Genomic DNA, 23927 nt, shown 5'->3' with positions numbered 1-23927 from the left:
TTCAATTCCTTACCTGGAAAGTGGCCTTCCTTGTAGCGATCACTTCCCTAAGAAGAGTTAGTGAACTCCAGGCACTAACCGTTCAAGAGCCATTTATACAGGTTCACGCCAACAGGGTCGTACTACGTACCAACCCCAAATTCATGCCCAAAGTAATATCGCAGTTCCACATGAATCAGACTATTGAACTGCCAGTTGTCTTCCAAAACCCACAAACTGTTGCAGAAAGGGCACTACATACACTAGATGTACGGAGGGCCCTCATGTACTACATCGACAGGACTAAACCCTTCAGGAAGACAAAACAACTGTTCGTTGCCTTTGCCCCACACCACAAAGGTAACGCCATCTCCAAAGCAGGGATAGCCAGATGGATAGTTAAGTGTATTCAAATCTGTTATCAAAAGGCAAAACGCACATTAACTATTCCACCACGAGCCCACTCAACACGCAAGTTGGGGGCTTCCATGGCTTTTCTAGGTAATATTCCCCTGCATGATATATGCAGAGCAGCCACATGGTCCACTACACACACATTTACAAAACACTATTGCGTAGATGTGCAGTCAAAACAGCAGGCAGCTGTAGGACAGGCTGTTCTCAAAACACTTTTTCAGACCGCTGCAGCTGGCACGGGTAGCCACCGCCAATAGAGGGCACTGCTATGTATTCTATGCACAGATATGAATTCAGCAGCCCACATGCCTCGAACTGAATATGCTACTTACCAGTATGCATCTGTTCTTGGCATGTAGGGCTGCTGACATTCATATCGCCCTCCCTCCTCCCCGGCGCCTGTAGCAGCTGCAGCTCTCAGAATTAATGCAAGCATGGTCATCACTTTCTGTATCTACTCCATCACTGCCACAATGGCGAAAAACAATCTGAGGATGGAGAGGATGCCCATGCGCACTGTAGTCCAGGGGAGGAGTCACCTATCCAAGGATACTTCGAAGACTCTTCCAGGACAACAACGTGCAAACATCCGGACCCAACACTAGGCGGCGTTCTATGCACAGATATGAATGTCAGCAGCCCTACATGCCAAGAACAGATGCATACTGGTAAGTAGCATATTCATTGTTTTTTCTTTTTTTCTCCTTTATGGGGCTTATTACTCTTTTTAATCAAAAGACTTTTAGTAGGGCCAGTCAGGAGGAAGCGCAAAAATGATTATAACTTTCAGGTCGAGGAAGAGTTTGGTAGAAAAGAGAGAGAGAAGAGGAAAGCAACAATACATTATAAAAACCGAATTACGTATATACACATGAGTGTCATCATCCTTGTTTCTGGAAACATTTCGACATTCATTTCAGTCTTTTCAGTAGCAATGTGATGTGGCAAGTGTGTTTTTACAGCCAATGATGCCACTCGTGATCTTTGTTGAGACCAAATTCTACAGTTCCACAACGGATTATGTAGGAGCTTTCCTTCTGTCTCAGACGTTGTTCCAAATTGCCCCCTCTGTCGGGTTGTCGGATCTTTTCTAAGCCGCAGAAGACAAAGTTCCGATTGTGTTCATGGTACAGATTGTAATGTTCAACTAGAGGTTGTCTATCGTCTGTTTTATGGATGTTGCGATAGTGTTCTTGTATGCGCTTTTTGAGTGGGCGGGTTGTGCTCCCAATGTAATGTTGACCACATGGACATGTGATAAGGTAGATCACATGGGTGCTCTCACAGTTGATGAAATCATTGATAGCAATGGTATGTCCATTTATTATTGTTTGTTGTAGTTTTGATTGACCTAGTTTGCATATCGAGCAGTTGGAGCATGTGTAGAATCCATGTGGTTTCTGTAAAAAAGTTGTCGTTTTTTGTTTGGCTTCAAAGAATGATGGGCATAGTGAGTCTCTCAGATTTTTGCTTCTCTTAAAGCTGAGTTGGGGTTGGTCTTTTATTGCAGATCTGACGGTTGGGTTTAATGTTAATAGATTCCAATGTTTTTTGAGCACTTTACGTATGTGATGATGTCCGTTGTGAAAAGGAGTCAGGAAGCGTATGGTAGGTTCCGTCTCCTTCTTTTTCCTGTTTTGTAGGAGATTGTTTCTGTCCAGAGTGGAGACTTGTTGTTGAATGTTTCTAAGAGAACTGGTGTTATATCCTCGTTGGGCGAGTCGTGATGTGATGTCCCTTGAATGTATTTCAAATCCTTGGTCTGAGCTACAGTTGATTCTGGCCCTACGGAATTCTCCTGATGGTATATTTTTGATGGTATGCTGTGGATGACTGCTGGTCGCGTGTAGGATGGAGTTAGCGGCTGTGGTTTTACGATGAAACTGTGTTAGTAAGGAATTGTCTTCAACAGATATTTTTACGTCCAGGAACTCTATTTCGTTTTTAGATATGGTATAGGTGATATTGATGTCCCATTGATTTGGTGTCAGAGTTCCGAGGAAGTTAAGTAGATGTTCTTCAGATCCTTGCCATATTAGCAGCACATCATCGATGTATCTTCCCCACATAACTATATTCTCGGAGTAGTTTGGTTCGTGATCCTTCCAAATCCAGTGACGCTCTACTTCCCCCATGAAGATGCAGGCGTACGGAGGAGCAAATTTTGCCCCCATCGCCGTACCTTGGGTTTGTAGGTAATAGGTACCATTGAATAGAAAAAAGTTGTTATATAGGCAAAATTCCAGGAATTCCAAAATCATGTTATTTCTCGCGGTGAAGTGTACTGATCTTCCTAGTAGGCATTTCCTTACTGCCGCTATACCATCAGGGTGTCGAATTGACGTATATAGACTGACGACATCAATACTTGAAAGAAGGTAGTCCGGTTGCCATGTGATGTTATTCAGCTTCTGTAGTATATCCTTAGTGTCCCGGATGAATGAGGGAAGGTCTCTCATGAACGGCTGTAGTTCTTCATCAATATATGCCCCAATCCTGGAGCATATAGAGTCGATACCTGCAATAATGGGTCTTCCTTTCGGCGGTGTACCTGGTTTATGGACTTTGGGCAACAGGTATAGAGTCGGAGTTACTGGCGTTTCTATGAAGAGAAGTTGTTTTTCTGCCAATGTTAGAAGGCCTTTGTCGTACCATTTGTTCAATAAGCACAGCAGTTTATTTTGTATGTCTTTGGTTGGATTATTGGTAAGTTTGCTGTAGCAGACGGGGTCTTGCAATTGGCGTTCGGCTTCTTGAAGATAATCCGATGTATTGAGGATGACAATATTGCCTCCTTTGTCTGCTTCCCTAATTGTTAATGATGAGTCATTTTTGAGTTCCAATAGTGCATGTTCTTCTTTTCGTGTTATATTATGTGTGAGATATTTTCGTTTAGCCAAGTATTTGTGATGTTCAGATATCAGATCATTGCTCACTGCCGAGAAGAAGGTGTCTATTGGGTTGCCAGCTGGTAGGATTGGCGTGAATTTAGATTTGCCCCCAAGTGTTGTATTTTTACAGTAAAAGATGTCTATGTCCAATTCTTCTGCCGTGCTGGTAAGGGATTCCAAATCATCTGTTGGAGCATCCGTAGACAAGTGGGTTAGTAAGTTAATGTCTTCTAAGTCTTTAGCTGAGAGATGACTTGTGATGTTGGGGTGACCAGCTTGTCTCTGTTGTTGGGTTCCGTCCGAGAAAAAGGAATGTAGTTTCAATTTCCGAGTGAATTTGTATAGATCCACTTGGGTCTGTACCAAGTTCCAACTAGATGTGGGACAGAACGATAGGCCCTTATTTAATATTTGATGGTGGATAGGGGTCAGGGTCCTATCTGAGAGATTGACCACTAGGTTGCATGGTGTTACTTCTGTTCTGGCGGTCCCGACTTTGTCAGTTCTTTGCTTCGTGCCCGTGTTTGCACTCCCAATGTACTTGGTTTTGTTGTTTGTATATTTGGTGGTCGGGTTCGGTTGTCTTGTATATTTCCTAGACGATGTCGGCGAACTTCCTCGTGAAAATTTACATGTGGTCTCGTGTTTCTCACTTCTTCTGGTTGTTCTATGGATTCTACATCGGATGATGGTATCATTTCAGAAGAGCTGCTTGCATGATTTGTGGTGGTGGTGGGAGTAATGTTGTCATACTTTTTTGCAAAAGTATAGACTCTGCCTTGTTGATAATCAGTCATGTCGCGTCGAAATTTGCGGTTCTTCCTTTGAATAATGTCTTCCTCGAAGTCATCTAGGACTTTGTTCAGAATAGCATAATTTTTAACTGTGATGTCACCCCAGTTGGCTTCTTCAATAGTTTTGGACAGTGTGTCCACTTCCAGTTTGTATTTATCATATTCTTCCTGGGCAATATCTATTAGTTGTCTCAGCATGTTGTTGGATGCCGTTCTGAGATTGTCTTCCCAGAGTTGTAATTTTTCGGGTAATGTGGTTTCTATTGGTGGAAATATCAAGATTCTCAGACCTCTCGGTATCAGGTTGTGTTCTAGGTATTTCTTGAGTGACGCTCCTTCCCACCATTTTGATGTTTCTTTTTTGACTGCTTTTTCCAAAGCCTGGAAAGTACTTTTTGCAGATTGTGTATTAAGACCATTCGTTGATCTTGTTGTAATGGTTCCTAATGGATCAAAAATTTCCTCAAGTCTGATGTTCCTTCTTTTCTCCTATTATCATAGGTTGCCATTTTTCCTTCAGATTTTCCTTTTTTCTTTTTGGTACAAAGTAGTAAGTATTTTCAATTTAAACAAGGTCTCTGTTTGTTAGAAGGTTTAGTAGTCAAAATATTTCTAGCGCTCCAGGGATAATGGAATCCTTATTGAGTATGATTTAGAGTTCTGAGGCCCTAGGATCCCAGGTCCTGGAGAGTATTGCTCAATTTAGATAAAATATATTCTCGAGGGAATAGACTCAAGGCACTGGACCTCTATGGCCTTACTAAAAGTCTTTTGATTAAAAAGAGTAATAAGCCCCATAAAGGAGAAAAAAAGAAAAAACAATAAATAAAAAAAATAAAAAATTCTTGAGGTTTCCTTCTCACCAAATCAACGCGGAAATCATAAAAACAATGTAATCAATATCCAAATGAAAGATAAGCAATAAAATCATAGGCGTAAAGCAAACCCTACGCAACTGTGGTCACTGCCTATAATAAATATAGACCAGAAGCAGTGAACTTACTCCACTTTACATTGCCCTTCGGCCACTTCAAGATGGCGTCGGTGGTTTTATTAAACCATTAGTGTTCAGTAACAAGACCAAATTTAAATCAACCGAATGGAGCACTTGTAGTTCTTGTATTCTTATGACTACATCACAAGATGGCGCAGACCAACCAAGTAACCTCTTATAACCGGTCGCGCAAATTAAAAATAAAAATAAATACTTTTACAAAATATATTAAGTAGGGAAAAGAGCTAATAAAAACAGAACGTAATAGGATGTAAAACCTCATTCCAATAATGATAACAAGTAACTAGATCTAAGATATAGACTGTTTCGTTAAAGAAACAAAACACTCCAAGATGGCGCAGGAAAACGACCTTGTCTGACGCAAGTAACACGTGACTGGCCGCGCTAACCCCTTTAAGATGGCCGCGGACCAGAACGCGAATACACCGCGCGGAAGAATACCAGAGACGGCAATCCCGCCGTGATCCCGACTTCAAGCCTGAAAGTAAGTAAACTACCACTAGGAAATGCCTTTCAAACATAGCTTAGCTTGCGCTTGGGTCTCAAAAAATATTTTTTCCCCCATCATGGGCCCATACATTGGTATCGAAACGGGTTGCTTTACTCCCCTAAACCGGCATAACCAATTCATTTAACTCCTTTCTCTATAAATCCACCATTGGGCCCCCGGAACCTTCCAATTTCCATAACAAACCGAAGAGATGTGACCGAGAAGGAGAATATGTTTGTAATGATTGTAACAATGGTAATGCATAGCTAAAATCTAGAATACAAAATACTGGACGGTCCTCTGTATGTATTATTTTATACTGAACAACATCTTCTCTTCCTGACCCCCTCCCAATATGCTTAGTCTGTTGTAACTTTCGTTATTGTACACATATATATTGTTTTCGTGCAGAGGCTGGTATACCTGTATTATACAAGTAACCTGTGAAAGAATGTGGAGATAATGAAGATATCATGACAAAATTGAGATGTTATATACGGAAAGTAATTTGAAAGCACATTCCCAGGTAAAAGCCTGACCGCATTGATTTGCCTTAACCATAGCTCTCTGGTATTGGACTCTATACTTCACCAATTTCAACTAACCTTCTCTAGCGCAGCATTTCTCTCTCTGCATAGGTTGCCAGGTCACCCCATACGTGACCCTCTATAAGAACCGAATTAATTTTGACACATACTAAGCACTATCAAGCCCTAATACTCACTAAATCGATGAATAATACTAAATAACACTAACCTGCTCACAATAATTTGGAAGAGACTAGTCACACCCATACTTACCTATGGACACGGGTTTTTTCAACATCACGCTTTAACCCTTTTTTTAAAAAACCTCTACTCACAGGGAGTGGTCACATTAACTTCTCTCAGCTCATTAAATAATTTCCCCTAGGATTTACTCCTTTTTGTTTTTTCTTCCCTTGTCTTCGCACAGCCTTGAGAAAGCCCCGGCCCCAACTGAGCCTAGGGGGCGAAACACGTGTTGGCTGTCCATGTTCATTTGATTACTTGTGTTCATTGAACTCACGAATAAAAAGAACTCTTTGTTTCTACCAAAAGCCTGAATATGGTTCATTATAAGAGAGAGGGTAATTTGACTCACTACTACAAAGCCTTATCTTTATGATGTTGCCTCAACTTTGCAGCAAGCGGCTCCATGGCTATAGCGAACAGCAGGGGCAACCTTGTCGAGTTCCCCTGGAAATGGGAAACGCTGCGTAAAGGACGCCATTGATTAGCACCTTAGCCCCAGGAGACGTATACAACAATAGTCTGATCCATGAGATGAAAATGAGTGGAAACCCCATACGTTCCAGCACCTTAAAGACCTAGTCCCATTCTAACGAATCAAAGCCTTCGAGGCGTCCAGGAAGATGGCAGCCATTGGCAGGTCTTCGTGCACCGAATTTAGGATCGAAAAGAAAGTGCGCAGGTTATGGGACGTTGCCCTGCCGGGCACAAACCCTGCCTGATTAGGCAAGATCAGATTAGGGAGGAGCAAGTTAATACGAGTAGCAATCAATTTCGCGAGTATTTTCACATCGCAGTTGAGCAATGAGAGGGGCCGGTAGGAGTCACATTTATCTGCAACTTTCCCGGGTTTAAGTAGTGACGTAATTAGGGCCATGCGCATAGACGGGGGTAACCGGCCCACCTCAAGGGCGTCTTCGTATACCTCCCGTAAGACCGGTGCCATAAAATCAATGTAAGTTTTATAGAATTCTATAGGTATCCCATCCAGGCCCGTAGCCTTGCCCGACCGCATGTGCATAATAGCTTCACGTACCTCGTCTAATTCAAAACGGGAGCTCAGAAACTCCCTTTGAGCATCACTAAGCCACCCGAGAAACACATCCTCAAGGTAGTCCTGCAATTGCAAATCCCCCACCCTAGTTGACTTATACAATTGACAATAGTGTTCCACAAACGCATTAAGGATGTGCGTGGTGTCTCTGTAGACTACCCCCTCCACGTCTTCAATCTCCAATATAGTGGTAGGAGGCCGCGTCAATCTGATCGTCGCTGCCAGGGCCTTCCCAGGCCGCTCGCCCTCGCCATAGCGTCTGGCAATCCAGTGTTTACCTCTAAAGTTCGTCTCCCTGGTGGCTTCGCTTGTACATTCCGTCAGTTTGTCGCGAATATGTGCTAGCTTAGTATCATCAGGACCGTCAGCCAAGGACGTCTCCAATGCTTTAAGATCCCTTTCCAGTATTCGCAGGCGTGTCAGTATACTTTTCAGTACACCCGACCCTTTAGCGATGCATATGCCCCTCAGCGTCACTTTAAATGCATCCCATATCGTTTCTACATCCTGTACAGTATCCTTGTTGCGCTTAAAAAAATCTAGACAGTCTTCCCGCAATTCCTCCTGAAACACAGGATCGAGTAGCATCCTTGGTTGCAGGCGCCATGCAGTCACGGGGGGGCCAAGGTCTGCAGCTCGCAGCGTAACACGAACTGGCGAATGATCCGAGAACGTTCGTGAAAGATGGTGCGCTCTAGTCAGCGCCGTATAAAGGAGAGGGGATATGAAGACATAGTCAAGCCGGGCCCATGATCTCGCCTGCGCCGTGAAGTGTGTGCCTTCCCGCTGATCAGCATGGAGGCATCTCCATGTGTCAATCATGTTATGCTCAGCTAGTATGTCTGACCACATCGCACGCGCTTTGGTATAATGATGCGGGGCCGGGTGAGATCTGTCCTTCGCTGGGTCGAGTGAGGTGTTGCAATCCCCACCCAGGATGAGGTGCTGCGGGCCCACGCCTATGATAGTCGCATTGAGGTCTGCAAAAAATTGCGGATCTATGTTGGGGCCGTAGCAGCAGACCAGGGTAACTGCCATACGCCCCAGCCTACCCCACATCAGGCAATACCTCCCCTGAGCATCGCACTTCGTTCCCGCCATAACAAAGGGCGTCCCCTTTTTTACCAGTATTGCTGTACCCCTAGAGTATGAGGAGTAGGAGGAAAACAACGCACAGGTTGCCCATCTAGAGGCAAAAGTGTGAGTAGCTTGGGGACTAAAATGTGTCTCCTGAAGAAAGGCTATGTGGATTTCATGGCGATCCAAATAAGAAAGGATCTGTCTCTTTTTCCTGGGGTCCCCTAAGCCTCTGACGTTCCAAGTTAGTACATTTACATCAGTATCTGTCTTAGCCATGTGGGTAGCGAGAGGAATCAGTTTGCACCAGCAGAGGAATCCGCAATTCGCTCAGAAGTGTATGCGTGCTTGAGTGTTGTGTCACCTGCGTCGCACTGTAACAGCGCACCTCGTGTCCTACATCACTGTAAGTAGCCCTGCTAGGCCGTATGTGAATGTGTACGTGCACCCCATGCAGCAGGAAGAGCCCCTCCCACAATTCTTCTTCATAGACACATGCCAAATCAGTATGTAGCATCACTGTAAGGAAAAGTGTACCAAACATCGTAATAACATTGTCAAACATTGTGAGAAAGTGCCATCTTTCTTGCATGGTATGCCCCCACTTTTTGCTAAATTGCTGAATGAACTTCGATTGAGTGTACCCTGGGTTCCTGCCAATCGGGTGCCCAGGGCCTATGTTCCTTCCTTAAACCACACAAACTCCAAATTGGCAAACCCTAGCCACATGTCAGCCCCTAGTAAATGGTACCCTAGGTACCCAGGGCCTTGTGGCCAGGGAAGGCCTCTAGGGGCTGCAGCACTCGTTGTGCCACCCTTAGAGGCCCTGTACCCTTACACACACCCTGCCCTTGCAGGCTGAGTGTCTGGGTGCAGGACAAAACAGAGTCGACATGGCACACATCACTGTGTACCATGCCCATCACCTACACTGCCAAGGCATATGTCAGCCACCCCTCTAGCTGGGTGCATTACGCCTATGGTGTGGGCACAGGAGCAGGAGCCCTGTGCCCCTACAGTACCCGGGTCCATTCCTGGGCACTGTAAGTGCAGTGCTGTCATTTAAGAGTACATGGTGCTGAGAGCTTGTCAAACACGAGCTCCACAGCACCATATTGGCACCACTGAAGCCTGGGAAGTTTGGTATCAAACTTCTCAGCACATTGAACCCACACTGATGCCAGTGTAGGATTTAATGTACTAAGCACCCCAGAGGGCATCTTAGAGATGCCCCCTTACAGCTAACTTACAATCCACGTCTGCTCTGAGGCTGCCCAGGCTGCCACGCAGCAGACACGTTGCTGGACCCCTGGGTGGGAGAGCCCCTGCTCTCCCGGGCCTGCAACAATGCACATCCTGGGTGAGGTGAGAAATCTCCTCCCCCAGGATGAGCAAAGGGAAGCTTCAAAGGCAGGCCGCCATTTGGAGTTTCCCCAGGCCACTGCAACCCCCCCACTCTGGCGGGAAGCTTGGCCGGAAACCCCATACAAGGACAGGGGATGTGCCAGCCTGCCCACCCCACCCCTCAGGCGGGGGAGGCGAGGTGAAGCACATCTCCGGGCTCTCGCCATCTTGAAGATGGGAGGCCCTACCCTATCAGGATTAGGCTACTGCCCCCCTCCCACAGGAGAGAGGCAGGATAGGGGGTGTACCCACCCCAGGACAAGGACCCATTGGTCCCTGGCCTTCACCTACCTGTAACGCCCCTAAATCTAGTATTTAGGGGCACCCTGAACCTTCCTTCCTTAGATTCCAGATAGAAAACTACAAGAAGAGCAAGAAGAACAAGGACCTGCCCTGCAGCTGCTAAAAAGCGAAGAAGACACCAACTGCTTTGGCCCCAGCCCAGCCGGCCTGTCGACTCTCGAACCTGCACCAGCGCGGCATCCCTCGTGGCCAGCAACCTCACCAACCCCGGAGGACCTGGCTACCCTTTAGCTCTAAGCCCCTGGGACTCCCACGAGTAGAGGCTCTACTCAAGAAACCTATTCCTAACTCCTGGCACCAGCCCGGGACCGCGGACCCAACACACTCTGCACCAGCCAAGCCTGGCCAGTGCCGGAGTGGACAAAGACCCAGAGGACGACCCCACGGCGACTGTGACCCAGAGTCCGGCACCCAAGGACCCCCCTCGACATCCCGGAAGAAGCCTGCAGCCTCAGAACCAAGTGCCACCCCAGCCGCGATCAACCAGAGGGTAAGATTCCCGACGTCAAAAGGCACCCCTGCACCTGGCGCCCTGCGGCCCCCTGTGCCCAATCCCGGGGTACCCACCTAACCTACAACTACCCAACTTACCTCTCGAAGTGGTGGTGGCACCTGAAACATCCTCGTCCCCGAGCCTGCAGCCTTTTTCCAAACCGGAACATTCCCATTGATTTCCATTGAGCGCCCGAAGGCTCAAAAGCACCCTGCACCCAGTCGCCCGAGTGGCCCTGGCAGTGCCCTCTCTACACTAACCTACTTCCCCACTTGCCCTGAGTAAGTGACCAGGAGCCCAGCTCCCACAGGCGCGTGGCTTGCCAGACAGCAGCCACCAACCAAGGCCCCCTATCCCTCATAGGATAACATTGGGCCTAACTCTCTCTGCACCCGGCCGTCCTGAAACCGCTGAGGGTGAACCAACTGTACCTACCTGACACTGGGGGACCCCTGAGTCCATGCCCGAAATTTCAACTCTGCCAGTCGAGTACTTACCCTTAAACCGCTAACGTCATTTTTCTCATAGGGTAACATTGACTGGCTTTTTCTTCAAAAATCTTCTAAGTGTGAACTTTTCAAAACTGCAAAAATTCACCAAAAATCAGCCAAGTGACAAAAACGAATTTACTCACCTGCTCCTAGGTGAGCTCCCAGTGCTGGATCTTGGTGCCCAGCCCTGACCCTGAAAAGTGTTCACAACTATACTTACCTCTAACTCATTTTTCTCCCATAGGAAACCATTGTCTGCTTTTCTGTGAAATTTCTTCTAAGTGTCTTATTTTTGCAAATTTGAAATATTCTTTTAAAATCGTACCATTTCTGCAAACGAAATTACTTACCTGCTTTTGATAAGGACCCCAGTCCTGGGTCTAGGCACCCAGTCCTGGATTACTAAAGTAACGATAAAGTACTCTACCTGCAATGTGAATTTCCTGCCATAGAGATCCATTGAATGTTTTCTTTGAAATATTTTCTAAGTGCTAACTTTTGAAATAGCTAAATATTATTTAAAAATCATTACAGTTATTAAGTCGACTTTCATCACTTGATTCTGAATACTGACCCAAGGCTGGTTCTAGGAGCCAGACCTGGAATTCCAAAAGTAATCTGAAAAGTAATTTATTACAAATAACCTGAATTTACCATTGAGCTCAATGCATTGTTCTGTTTAGGAAATAGGATTGTTTATTGCAACCAACTGTGACTGTTTATACAAATGTATTGCTTAAGACAAAAGTATTTATATTTAACCTCTCATTCTGAGAAAGTATATTTTTACCCCCTTTGTGGTTCTAAAAATAAAACAAGCATATATTTTATATATATAAACCATTGGCCTAGAGTTCAGTTATTGAGTGTGTGAAACCATTTGCTGACTGAGTGTGTACAATAAATGCTTTACACTGTCCTCTGGTACTGCCTTACTGCTCGACCAAGCTACCACTTTTGAGAGTAAGGTCATACCTAACTTTGACCTCTATCAGCCTCTGGGGGACACTGGACTCTGTACACCCTGTACCTATTAGGGAACAGTATATACAGAGCCACTTTCTCACAACGTAGTCTTCCATGCGCCCTGTATTGGTGGACTCCGGCACACCTACCGCACGGATGTTGTTACGCCGGCTTCGGGCTTCCAACTCCTCATTCTTTGCGGCAATAACTCTTAAAACATTATCCATCCTCGAGAGTTGCGTAGTGTGTGAAACAGAGGTGTCTTCCTGATCAGATATCCGTCGTTCCGCCTCCGTGATACGCTCTTCGTGTATATCCATTTTCTGCGCGAAAGCGTCCACTCTGGACGACAGCCGGTCCACTTTATCAACTACGGTAGTAAAGCCCTGTCTCATTTCCTGCATCAGCTGTCGCAAGTCCGCTGTTGGGGGGCCGGAGCTCGCACCATCCGCAGGCGAATCATTAGAGCTTCCTGTATCCTGTGCACTCCGTGCGTTTTTCTTGGCCGCTGGGGCCTCAAACGTGAGTTTGGGCTGTCGACTGTCCTGCTTACCTGTCTTAGGTCTCGTGTGCGGGCCTTTAGCGGCGGGCGAAAAGGGCAATTTCTGAGTGCCACGCAGGCGTAGACGGGGTCAAAGGCTCCAGGTGTAGCACAGCGCGTCTGCAGCAGAGGCCAGCAGTGCACAAGAAGCCCCAATTTCGGACCGTAGGGCCAAGGTCGCAAGCAGGGAGGGGGGCATCCACCACCGTCGCCACCAGAGGAACGCTAGCCTCCGACGTTCCGGGATAGCTATAAAGGTCTCATTGCATCACCTAGACTCCACCTGACAAGTGACAGTGGGACCGGTAGCACACAGCAGCCCACTCCAGCAGAGGAAACGAGGCCAGCACCGCCGGTGCTCGTGCGACAAGGTAATGCCACTAGCCTCTGGAGCGCCAACCTTCTTACAATCGTGAAGCAGTGGAGGCACAGGACCAGCTCGCGCCCCCAAGGCACCTTTTCACAAGCCTTTGTAACGTCGCAAGCGGGTGGGCGCACCATCACATCAGCGCCCGCACTGCAAGATCAAGCCTCCTCTGTCCAAGCGGAGCCTCCGCTGCACCGGCCACCAACGCTGCGTCCATATGGCAGGTCACAAGCAATCCAGTCATGCCACGGCAGCACAGTGCACTGGGTCCCCCAGGGGCACCCCAGCCGACGAGTCCTCCCGCACCACTCGTCTCCTGTGTGGCACCGCAGCTAACCCGTTCCCCTGGGCACAGAGGGGGAGGGGGTAGGGGAGGGACACGAATCACCAGGCCCCCAGATGCCCCCACGTCTCTCCAGCAGTTACACACCTCGCTCCTGAGTCCCGCGATGGCCGGCAGGCACCCTCCAGATCCCGCCTCGCTCACCGTGAGTCCGGCTCTGCTCCGAGCAGCGGCCCGGTAGATACACTCCCAGTGACGAGGGGCGGGGGGGGCGGGGACGAGCACCGAGCAGTGTCCCGTGGCTGTAGAACGTTCTCTTCGCGCCCCGCAGCAGCTCTGCCAACAGTACAGGGCGCCGTAGGTGCAGGTGTCCGCTCAGGCCCACCCGCCTCGTGGTGCGCCCCGATCTTGCTTAGCACACGCGGCCGACAGCTCGCTCCACTCCTCCGCAGCCCAGCGCCCGCCTCGTGTCACAGCGCCTCTTACTCCTCCGCAGCAGGTCACACAGGCATCAAACGTCCACTGAGGCAACAGGAAAGCGCCAGCAGCATCCCGGCGTGGTTTTGGCCGGAGGATCGGTGGTTTTAGAAGGATATAGTTCCAGGCAGCAGGAGCCTCACGTCAGTGCGGCCATTCTGCTTGTGCGCCCTCTAGCGCCCTCTACACCCTAGGAGCTTTGCTTCCACAACCCAGTGGCCTGCTTCCCAGCAGCCACCAACCGGAGCCCCCCTATCCTCCATCGGATAACATTGGGCCTCAACACTCTGCACCCGGCCGCCCTAGTGCCGCTGAGGGTACAACAGTGCATCACTGACCCTAGGAGACCCCTGAGTCTAACCCCAGAACCCCAACTCCAAAGACCGAGTACTTACCTTGAAACCGATAACCTGCTTTTCCTCCTAGGATAACATTGACACTTTTTCTCCCAAAACGTTTTTAAGTGTCAACTTTTGAAATACAAGAATATTCTTTAAAAATCGTACATCAAACTAAAACGCATTTTCTCAACTGTTTTCAGGAAATGTCCCAGTGCTGAATCTAGGATCTAGCACTGTTAGAAAAAGTAATCCAAAAAGTAACTTACCTGCAATTTATTGAAAAAGCCTATTCATTCCAGTGGACCGTATTTGCTAAGTGTTGCATACTACTGCTCCCCTGTAAATCAAACAAAGTACCATTCCTATTGCATTTTCAAACAGTTCTATATCCAGTAACTTATTACTGAAAAGTATTTAATGCTTACCTGTTCCAGGCTTGCTTGGATCTAAAAATAAACAACGGTATATTTTTTTATACAAAAACAATTGGCCTAGAGTTCAGTTCTTGAGTGTGAATTCATTTGTTGACTGAGTGCGTACATCAAATGCTCAACACTATCCTCTGATAATGCCTTACTGTTCGACCAAGCTACCACTTTAGAGAGTAAGGTTCTATCTAACTTTAACCTCTGCCTACCTCTGGAGACTCTTGGACTCTACACACTGTTCTTCACTTTGGTGCAGTATATATAGAGCCAGTTTCTTACAACCCTTCAATGTCTGTCTTGGAAGGTGGCATTTTTAGTTGCTGTTGCATCACTCGGGCATCTCGGTGAGCATTGGGCATGGACCCTGGAAGATCCCTTCTTTCAAACTCATAGGAACAGGGTTGGCCTCCGCAACAAACTCAAATTCCTACCAAAGGTACCTTGATCGATCGAAATGTAAGTGAGACACTACCTGTCTTTATCCCACAGCCAGACTCTGTTGTGGAGTGGGCTCTCCATACTTAAGGTGTTGAGAGCCATCATGTACTACATTGATGAGGCAAAAACGTCTAGAAAAACTGAACAACTTTTTGTTGCTTTCTTCCAACCCTGTAAAGGAAAGGCTATATCCAAATTGGGCATTACCAGGTGGATAGATAAATGTATTCAGACATGTTATGCTAAAGTTTAAAGGACTTTACCTGCTCCTCTTAGAGCGCGCTCTAGTCGTAAGAAAGTTGCCTCCATGGCCTTCCCGGGGAACATACCAATAGCTGACATACACCACACACGTCTACTAAATTCTACTGTGTGGATGTTCTAGCACACCAACAAGCTAATGTTGGTGAGACAGTGCTATCTGCACTTTTCCAAACCCCTCCAACACCCACAGGCTAGTCACCTCTTATGGGGAGGACTGCTTTACAGTCTATGCACTGTATGTGTATATGTAGCCCAACATGTCTTGCATGAAAAATGTTACTTGCCCTGTAAGCATCTGTTTGTGGAATGTAGTGCTCCTCGGACACCTTTGGTCATTGCAGTATCTCTTAATAGATTTCATTTTCCTCTTATACATGAACATCTCTTACCTATCACTACTTTTCACACTACACCCTTACCCGCTGTGCTGGAAAACAATCTCAGTGGAGTTGATGCCCATTATCGCCAAATGGAGGAATCACTCTTCCTCGTGACTCAGACTTCTTTGAAGAAAAACTATTTGCACACATCCAGATCCAACACTAGATGGCAGGCGTATGCACAGCACGTGCATCTGCAGCACTACATCTAGAAACATATGCTTGCATGGTAAGTAACCTTTTCCTTGCGCTTCCTATGACTTTGACGCAAGACACTTTTGAAGAAGATGACTTCTCACTAAATATTTTGTTTATAATTTGTAACTCATGTGCCTCCTATTAATGTTGACACAGTAATAGTCACTGTGCATTCATCACAAAGTGGCTACGCATAATCTTTTTTGGGAACATAAAACACCTCTTGTGGAAAAAATTATCAAGCAGTTGCAGTACTAATCTGCTGGGGAAAATGAATGCCTATGATCTCCGAATATGTACCACATTTGTTGAAGGGGAACATTGTTGAGCTACCAAAGAAACACCCCCGCCCCCCCCCCCCCGCCGTCTCCTCCCCCGTGAGTTGCTAGCCCCATTTCTTCAACATAGGATTTTCATTGACTGTCATAAACATTTGACGGCTCATCCCAGGTTATTATCCAGACACCATGGAGAGATTGTTCAGCTCTATGCCAAGTCACTAAACTTGAGAGCATGGCTCCTTACCACCTAGAATTTGGCCATTTGGATCTATCGCAAGAGTGCAAACCGATTCTGACGCATTCTCGATCTCCAACAACCAATAAAACTTACAACGCTAAGTGGAAGTGTTTGTGTCTGGTGTAGGAATAATAGCCATCATCCACTTTAAATAAAGCCTTCTCAGAATCTTCCATACTTGTTAAGTATGGCCAAAAGTGGTCTCAAATATTCTTCTGTCAGGGTCCGTCAGTTTCCAATCTGGAGATTTAGAAGGACTAACGTATAGTCTACTTTGTTTTCCCAAAGGATCATTCAACAGTTTAGTAAAGGGCTCTTCAGAGCATTTCCACCTCTTCGACTTCCTCCAGTTCCATGGGAGCTTAATGCAGTCCTCGGCAAGCTGATTTTATCTTCTTTTAAGCTTACACATAGAGTTGATCGTGGCTCAGACATCCGCTAGGAGAGTGGGAGAGATTCAGGCATTTACTATCCGAGAACCTTTTCTCCGTTCACTAAGGACAAAGTGATACTTAAAACCAACCGTAAATTAATTCCTACGGTGTCTACTAACTTTCATTTGAGTGAGCCTGTGATTCTTAGATCCTTCTTTCACAGTCCCCCTTCAACAGTAAAAGAAAATCCCCATCGGATCTCTGCCACACCACATATTTCACTGAGCAGCCACCTCCATCACCCTCGAACTCCAGCACACCATCAACTGCTCCATCGAGACTGCCACCTTCCCCTACGACTGGAAACACGCCGAGATCAACTCCCTGCTCAGAAAGCCATCTGCTGACCCAACAGATCTCAACAACATCCAACCCATCTCCTTGCTCCCCTTCCCAGCAAAGGTCTACGAGAAGGCCATCAGCACCCAACTCTCCTAATTCATCGAAGTGTACCACATCCTGGACATCTCCCAATCTGGCTTCCAAAGCAATCACCGCACCAAGACCATACTCCTCGCCTCCATCAATGACATTCGCACCCTCGACCGGGGTGAAACGGCAGCCCTGACCTGGACTTCTCAGCCGCCTTCAATGCAGTCTCACACGGCACCCTAATCACGAGGCTCCACAGCGCTGGCATCCACAGCAAGGCCCTGAACAGGATCCACTGCTTCCTGTCTGGCCAAACTCTGCGAGTCAGACTACCCCCGTTCCGCTCCGAACCTACACAGATCAGCTGCGGAGTGCCCCAGGTCTCCTCCCTGAGCCAAACTCTCTTCAACGTCTACATGGCTACCCTCGTTGCCATTGTAAAAAAACACAGACTTAACATTGTCTCGTACGCCAACAACACCCAGCTAATCCTATTCCTCACCAACGAACCCTCGGCCACCAGAATCCACTTCCACAGGGGGATGAAGGCAGTTGCCTCCTGGATGAAGGACAGCTACCTCAAACTCCACTTGGACAAGACTGAAGTACTCCTCCAGGGACTCACTCCCTCTGCCTGGGACTGCTGGTGGCCTGCCACACTGGGAACCCCACCCACCCCCACTGACCATGCACACAAACTCTGCATCACACTGGGCTCCTCGCTCACAATGAACCACCAGATCAATGCCGTAACCTCTAATCACTATGCTGGCTTCGAAAGACTTTCAGATGGATCCCCCCAAGAAAGACGGTCACCGACTGACTCATCACCAGCAGGCTTGACTACGGCAAAGCATTCTACGCCGGCCTCACCCCAAAACCCGTCCAGAAACTACACAACGTTCACAACACTGCAGCCAGACTGGTCCTCAACACCCCAGCTGCAGCCACATCACCAAACACCTTTGTGAACTTCACTGGCTCCAAGTCGACTAAAGAATCCCCTTCAGAACTCCTCACGCCTACAAAGCCCTCCACAACACATCTAAACCACTGCTTCGCATTTCACGTTCCCGCCAGACACCTCCGTTCCACCCAGCTGGCCCTTGCCTCTGGTCCTCGGATCCACAAAAAAGAACCGGAGGAAGATCCTTCTCCTACCTTGCTGCCAAGACCTGGAACACCCTGCCCCACCACCTCAGGCAATCCACGCCGCTGATCCAATTCAGGAAGGATCTCAAGACCTGGCTCTGCGACTGAACCCAGATGGATCAGCAGTCCTCACCCCCCCTCCTCTCTGGTGAGTAGCTGTGCTATACAAACTCCTGATTGATTAAAAGATCATTACTTTCTCTAGACTTGCGTAGTTTTCCCAAATTCTGTAAGGACAAAACAAAGGTCCTGCGCACAACAGACCAGGTATTTGTATAATTTGGTCAACCGCGAAAAGGTCAAGCCCTGTCCAAATGGCATAGCTTATTGGCTCGCCGCCTGTATTCCTTTCCATCATGCAGTCCTTCTTTCTGCAGAAAGTGATGAATATTTTACTTGAGATCAATAGCCTTCCTGCGACTGATGCTAGTCAAGGACTGGTGTCGCCTCAAACTTCGATTTGGGAAAAAGGGGGTGGTGATGGACAGAGTTTCTGAATGATGCAGAATACTCTTACCAAGTCAAGAGATCATGGTTTTAATCCATCACCGTTTTTTAGCTCACTGCACCATCCCAGCTCAGAACCTGGCTACATGCAAATTAGTCTGTACCTGTCCCAGTGCATGATGGGAACAGGGCAAACCAAACTACCAAGCCAATTCTTATACTGGGAAGGAAACAAGCTTCCGGGGACCGGTTTCTGGCATCACAGCCTTCGTCGGCCCGGCTTGCCTGAATCCTGATGGTGCAATGAGCAAGGGACTCACGTCTGAGCATACCCTCCCACACTGAGTGTGGATAAAATCGATTTGGGAAAAAGGGGGTGGTGATGGACAGAGTTTCTGAATGATGCAGAATACTCTTACCAAGTCAAGAGATCATGGTTTTAATCCATCACCGTTTTTTAGCTCACTGCACCATCCCAGCTCAGAACCTGGCTACATGCAAATTAGTCTGTACCTGTCCCAGTGCATGATGGGAACAGGGCAAACCAAACTACCAAGCCAATTCTTATACTGGGAAGGAAACAAGCTTCCGGGGACCGGTTTCTGGCATCACAGCCTTCGTCGGCCCGGCTTGCCTGAATCCTGATGGTGCAATGAGCAAGGGACTCACGTCTGAGCATACCCTCCCACACTGAGTGTGGATAAAATCGATTTGGGAAAAAGGGGGTGGTGATGGACAGAGTTTCTGAATGATGCAGAATACTCTTACCAAGTCAAGAGATCATGGTTTTAATCCATCACCGTTTTTTAGCTCACTGCACCATCCCAGCTCAGAACCTGGCTACATGCAAATTAGTCTGTACCTGTCCCAGTGCATGATGGGAACAGGGCAAACCAAACTACCAAGCCAATTCTTATACTGGGAAGGAAACAAGCTTCCGGGGACCGGTTTCTGGCATCACAGCCTTCGTCGGCCCGGCTTGCCTGAATCCTGATGGTGCAATGAGCAAGGGGCTCACGTCTGAGCATACCCTCCCACACTGAGTGTGGATAAAATCGATTTGGGAAAAAGGGGGTGGTGATGGACAGAGTTTCTGAATGATGCAGAATACTCTTACCAAGTCAAGAGATCATGGTTTTAATCCATCACCGTTTTTTAGCTCACTGCACCATCCCAGCTCAGAACCTGGCTACATGCAAATTAGTCTGTACCTGTCCCAGTGCATGATGGGAACAGGGCAAACCAAACTACCAAGCCAATTCTTATACTGGGAAGGAAACAAGCTTCCGGGGACCGGTTTCTGGCATCACAGCCTTCGTCGGCCCGGCTTGCCTGAATCCTGATGGTGCAATGAGCAAGGGACTCACGTCTGAGCATCAAACTTCACCAGCCCAATTTCTTACCCAATTCCCGCCGCTGGACTCAGAAGCGCTGGCCTTCTTGATAAACAAGATCAAATCCGGCTCACCGGCCGATCCCTGCCCTCCGAGGATCTTCCAGTTGGCTCTCCCAATCCTGGAATGCCAGATTCTCTCGCTCCTTAACTTCTCCCTAGCCACGGGTCAGGTGCCTAGTAATCTGAAGGAGGCTCGAGTTATCCCTCTATTGAAAAAGCCAGGAGCTGATAAGGCTGATTTGAAAAATTATAGGCCTATTTCACAGCTCCCCTTTCTGGCTAAAGTCATGGAGCAACATGTCCTAAAACACCTTTCTGGATTTTTGGACACATTTAAGCTTCTACATCCTCGTCAGGCAGGTTTTAGAGCATACCATAGTACGGAGTTAGTCATGCTGTCCGTCCTCGACGACCTTAGATTGAATGCTGATAAGAGAGAGCCGAGCGCACTTGTGCTCTTGGACCTCTCTGCAGCATTTGATACGGTCAGTCATTCCATCCTGCTGAGCCGTCTGTTGGACCTGGGACTCAGGGGCTCGGCCCTTGACTGGTTAAAATCTTTCCTCTCGGGTTGCTCGCAAAGGGTGCAGCTTGGCGACCGTTCCTCTAAGAAAGGTGTCATTCCATGCGGCGTACCACAGGGCTCTGCGCTATCCCTGCTGCTCTTCAACATCTATCTGCAACCTTTAGTGGCCGCCTTATCCAATCTTGACTGTCGTGTTTTTAATTATGCTGACGACACACAGCTCATTTTGAGGATTGACAATTCAGCCCAGGCCCAGGAGAAGGCTCACAACATTTTAAGATTTACAACTAGCTGGATGACTGCTAACTCTCTGAAAATTAACCCGGATAAAACGGAGGTCCTCGTCATCCCAACTATTAACAACTCCTGGGGTGGCCTGTTCTGGCCTAAAGAACTTGCGACTCCTCCATGCCCATCCCCAGTTGTGAAAAGCTTGGGAATCAAGATTGATGCAGAACTCTCACTAAGCCATCAAGTCTCCTCTGTGGTGGGAACTTGCTCGGGTATTATGAGACAATTGAGGAAACTGGCCCCCATTCTGTCCACTTCTACCATGAAAACCATAGTCTCGGCTACTATTCTATCTCGCCTTGACTATGGAAATGCGCTGTACCTAGGTCTCCCGCAGAAACTCACTAACCGGCTCCAGGTGGCACAGAATGATGCTGCTGGGTTAGTCTTTAGCCTTCCTAGAAGGTCTCATGCATCACCTCTGCTTCTAAAGCTACACTGGCTGCCCGTTAGACAACGCGCTAAATTTAAGGCCCTATGTATCGCCCACAAGTCCCTCTATGGTCACGCTCCCAGCTACATTAGGGATCGTTTGGCCAGGTATATTCCGGGACGCCTACTTCGTTCTACAGACGCTTTCCATCTGGTCTGTCCCCGAAGCAACTTGGCCTCCAAGGGCGGGCGAGCTTTCTCAGTGATCTTGCCTCGCCTTTGGAATCAACTGCCGGACGTCGTACGGAAAGAACCAGGCTTACTCCCCTTTCGAAAGATACTGAAAACGCTGCTTTTTAGAGACAGTTTCTAAGTTCCCTATGACCAGGACTGTCTTTATCGGGCTAACTTTGCAAATCTCCTTCTGTCAGCGCTAAGAGACCTGTCGGTATACATGCGCTATATAAATTTCCTTACAAATAAAAATACAAATACAAAGCCAAGCGTCCTCTCCAGGGAAGAATGTGAGCACATTTCGCCTGGGTCATGGCTTCATCTGCAGCACTCTGTGCTGGGGTGTCTTTGGAAGACATCTGTTGTGCAGTTACCCGGCGGAGCAGGCATATATTCACAAATCATTACTGCCTATAAGTGGATGCAGAAGCTTATGCAGCAGTGCGACAGGCAGTCCTGAGAAACCTGCTACATTAAAGGTGAGCCTGCCTCATGCTTTGTTGTATTTCATAATGTTTACTGCTTGCTATCCTGATTCAAGCATGTGAACATATAAAAGATCAAATGTTGGAGAAGAAATGTATTTACCTGTAACTCCAGTTCTCCAACATTAATATCTTTTATATATTCATATGTGACCCGCCCTCCTCCCCTGTCAGAGGCTCATCATAGTTGTTCTCAGACTTGTGCTTTGAAATCTGAGCTATTGTGGCCTTAGGTTTCCACCTCTTTGGCTCAAGTGTGAGTTCTTTCAAATGGGGTGGATGTGCTACTAAACATACTTTGTTGTTTCAGGCCTATGGTCATTTTTACATTATATTCTGTATGCTGTATATTTTGCACTGTATACTTCTACTTTAAGGTATTGGGAATTTCCAGCTGGACAAAGGGGAATGATTGAGTCATTTAAATATATAAAATATACCTGTGTTGGAGAACTGGAGTTACAGGTAAGTTACTAATTTATTTTCTAACATATATTACTTTTACTAAAGATCGTACAATGTAGAAGAAATGGATGGCTTCTTGTATTCTTGGTTCGACGACATAGGTAGCTATTAAAGTAATACATGACTGTTTCTTCTCTTTGGCTTTCTCATGGTCCTACATTATAAAAATGTGGGAAATTTCAGTCTGGATTCATCCTCTCCTACTAGTTAAAAAGAGAACACACTGAGTAGACTTCCAGTACCAACCATCAATCCATCTGTATCCCTAAAGGGAAAAGCGTGCATTGCTTCTTTCTGCAGCTGTAAACCTTTCAGGCTTTTTTTTTCTTCTTTACTTAGATGTGTTAGGAATCCGGTTTTGTTCTAGGTGCTGAATTATGGTTTTTAAAACTGATTTGCTACATTCAGTAATACCCAACTCTTCGCTCCCACACAATGTGTGATCTACTGGATGATAAGTGTTCAGAATCCCTTCATGCAGCGGGGAATTGTTCATTTATAGCTTCATTGAAGATACCCAAGACAGAAGCAGGACTATTTGTCTGCTGAAGTTGAGCACCCCACAATGTCTGAAAGGTAACACTCTGCTGCCCATTTAGAGAACAAGTTGTTTCGTTGTGTTTCAGCACTCTGAGGGTGCATGTGTTTTCTGGATCTGCCCCTCATGTGTAGCTTCCGTACCACAAAATCCTCACCCCTTCTGACAAGTGCTCAGTGTTACTCAATCGCCCCCACTTGTGCTTTCCTTCCCATGCTGATTTTTGTGCCACCCCCATGCTCGCCTGTTTGCTCCCTAATGCCAACTCTATCCATTGCTTCCACCTTTGTAGATTTATTTGAATAAATACCATTCTTCCATGCCTCCAGTGATTCTCCCACTGCCGAATGCTCCCTCTGCCTGATTTCCTTTGCCTCCCTTCCACCTGGTCCTTTATTGCTCCCTAATCTCTCGCTATCATTTGCTGGCCAGCTGTTTTTTTAAAGTAGCAGGTGAAAATAAAAAAGTATCCCTCCAATTGACATCTGCCCTTTTTGATCAGTAAAGAAAAAATGGAAAACTTTGCTTACGCTAATCGGTAGGGGCAGAAGTTTCTGCAATAACTCATGCTTGTGCATATGTACTCTTGCATGTGCTTAAACCTGCAGTGATGCCACACTAATACAGTCATGAATGATGTTTTTCTTTTATCTAATTTTTTTCCCTGCCATTTACTTTTTACCAATCCTTCCCAGCATTTCCATAGCTAATAATCCCCAACCTTGAGATTGATTGGCTTTGCCAATGCTTGTTTCCCCCACCCCCTTTTGCCACTTGATTGCGGTGGAACGGAGGGGAGATAATTTCATACATTGTATTTCTAAATGAAATCCAT

General features: G+C 47.0%; 1 protein-coding gene across 3 annotated transcripts in view; it reads left to right on the top strand.

Annotated features, from left to right (window-relative positions):
* The window catches only part of RANGAP1 (Ran GTPase activating protein 1), a 368213-nt gene that overhangs the window by 102808 nt on the left and 241478 nt on the right, over positions 1-23927 (top strand). The window lies entirely within an intron of this gene.

The sequence above is a fragment of the Triturus cristatus genome, chromosome 4_2 (assembly GCF_964204655.1).
Source record: "Triturus cristatus chromosome 4_2, aTriCri1.1, whole genome shotgun sequence".
Taxonomy (NCBI): domain Eukaryota; kingdom Metazoa; phylum Chordata; class Amphibia; order Caudata; family Salamandridae; genus Triturus; species Triturus cristatus.
This window is presented reverse-complemented; position numbering and strand designations above follow the sequence as displayed.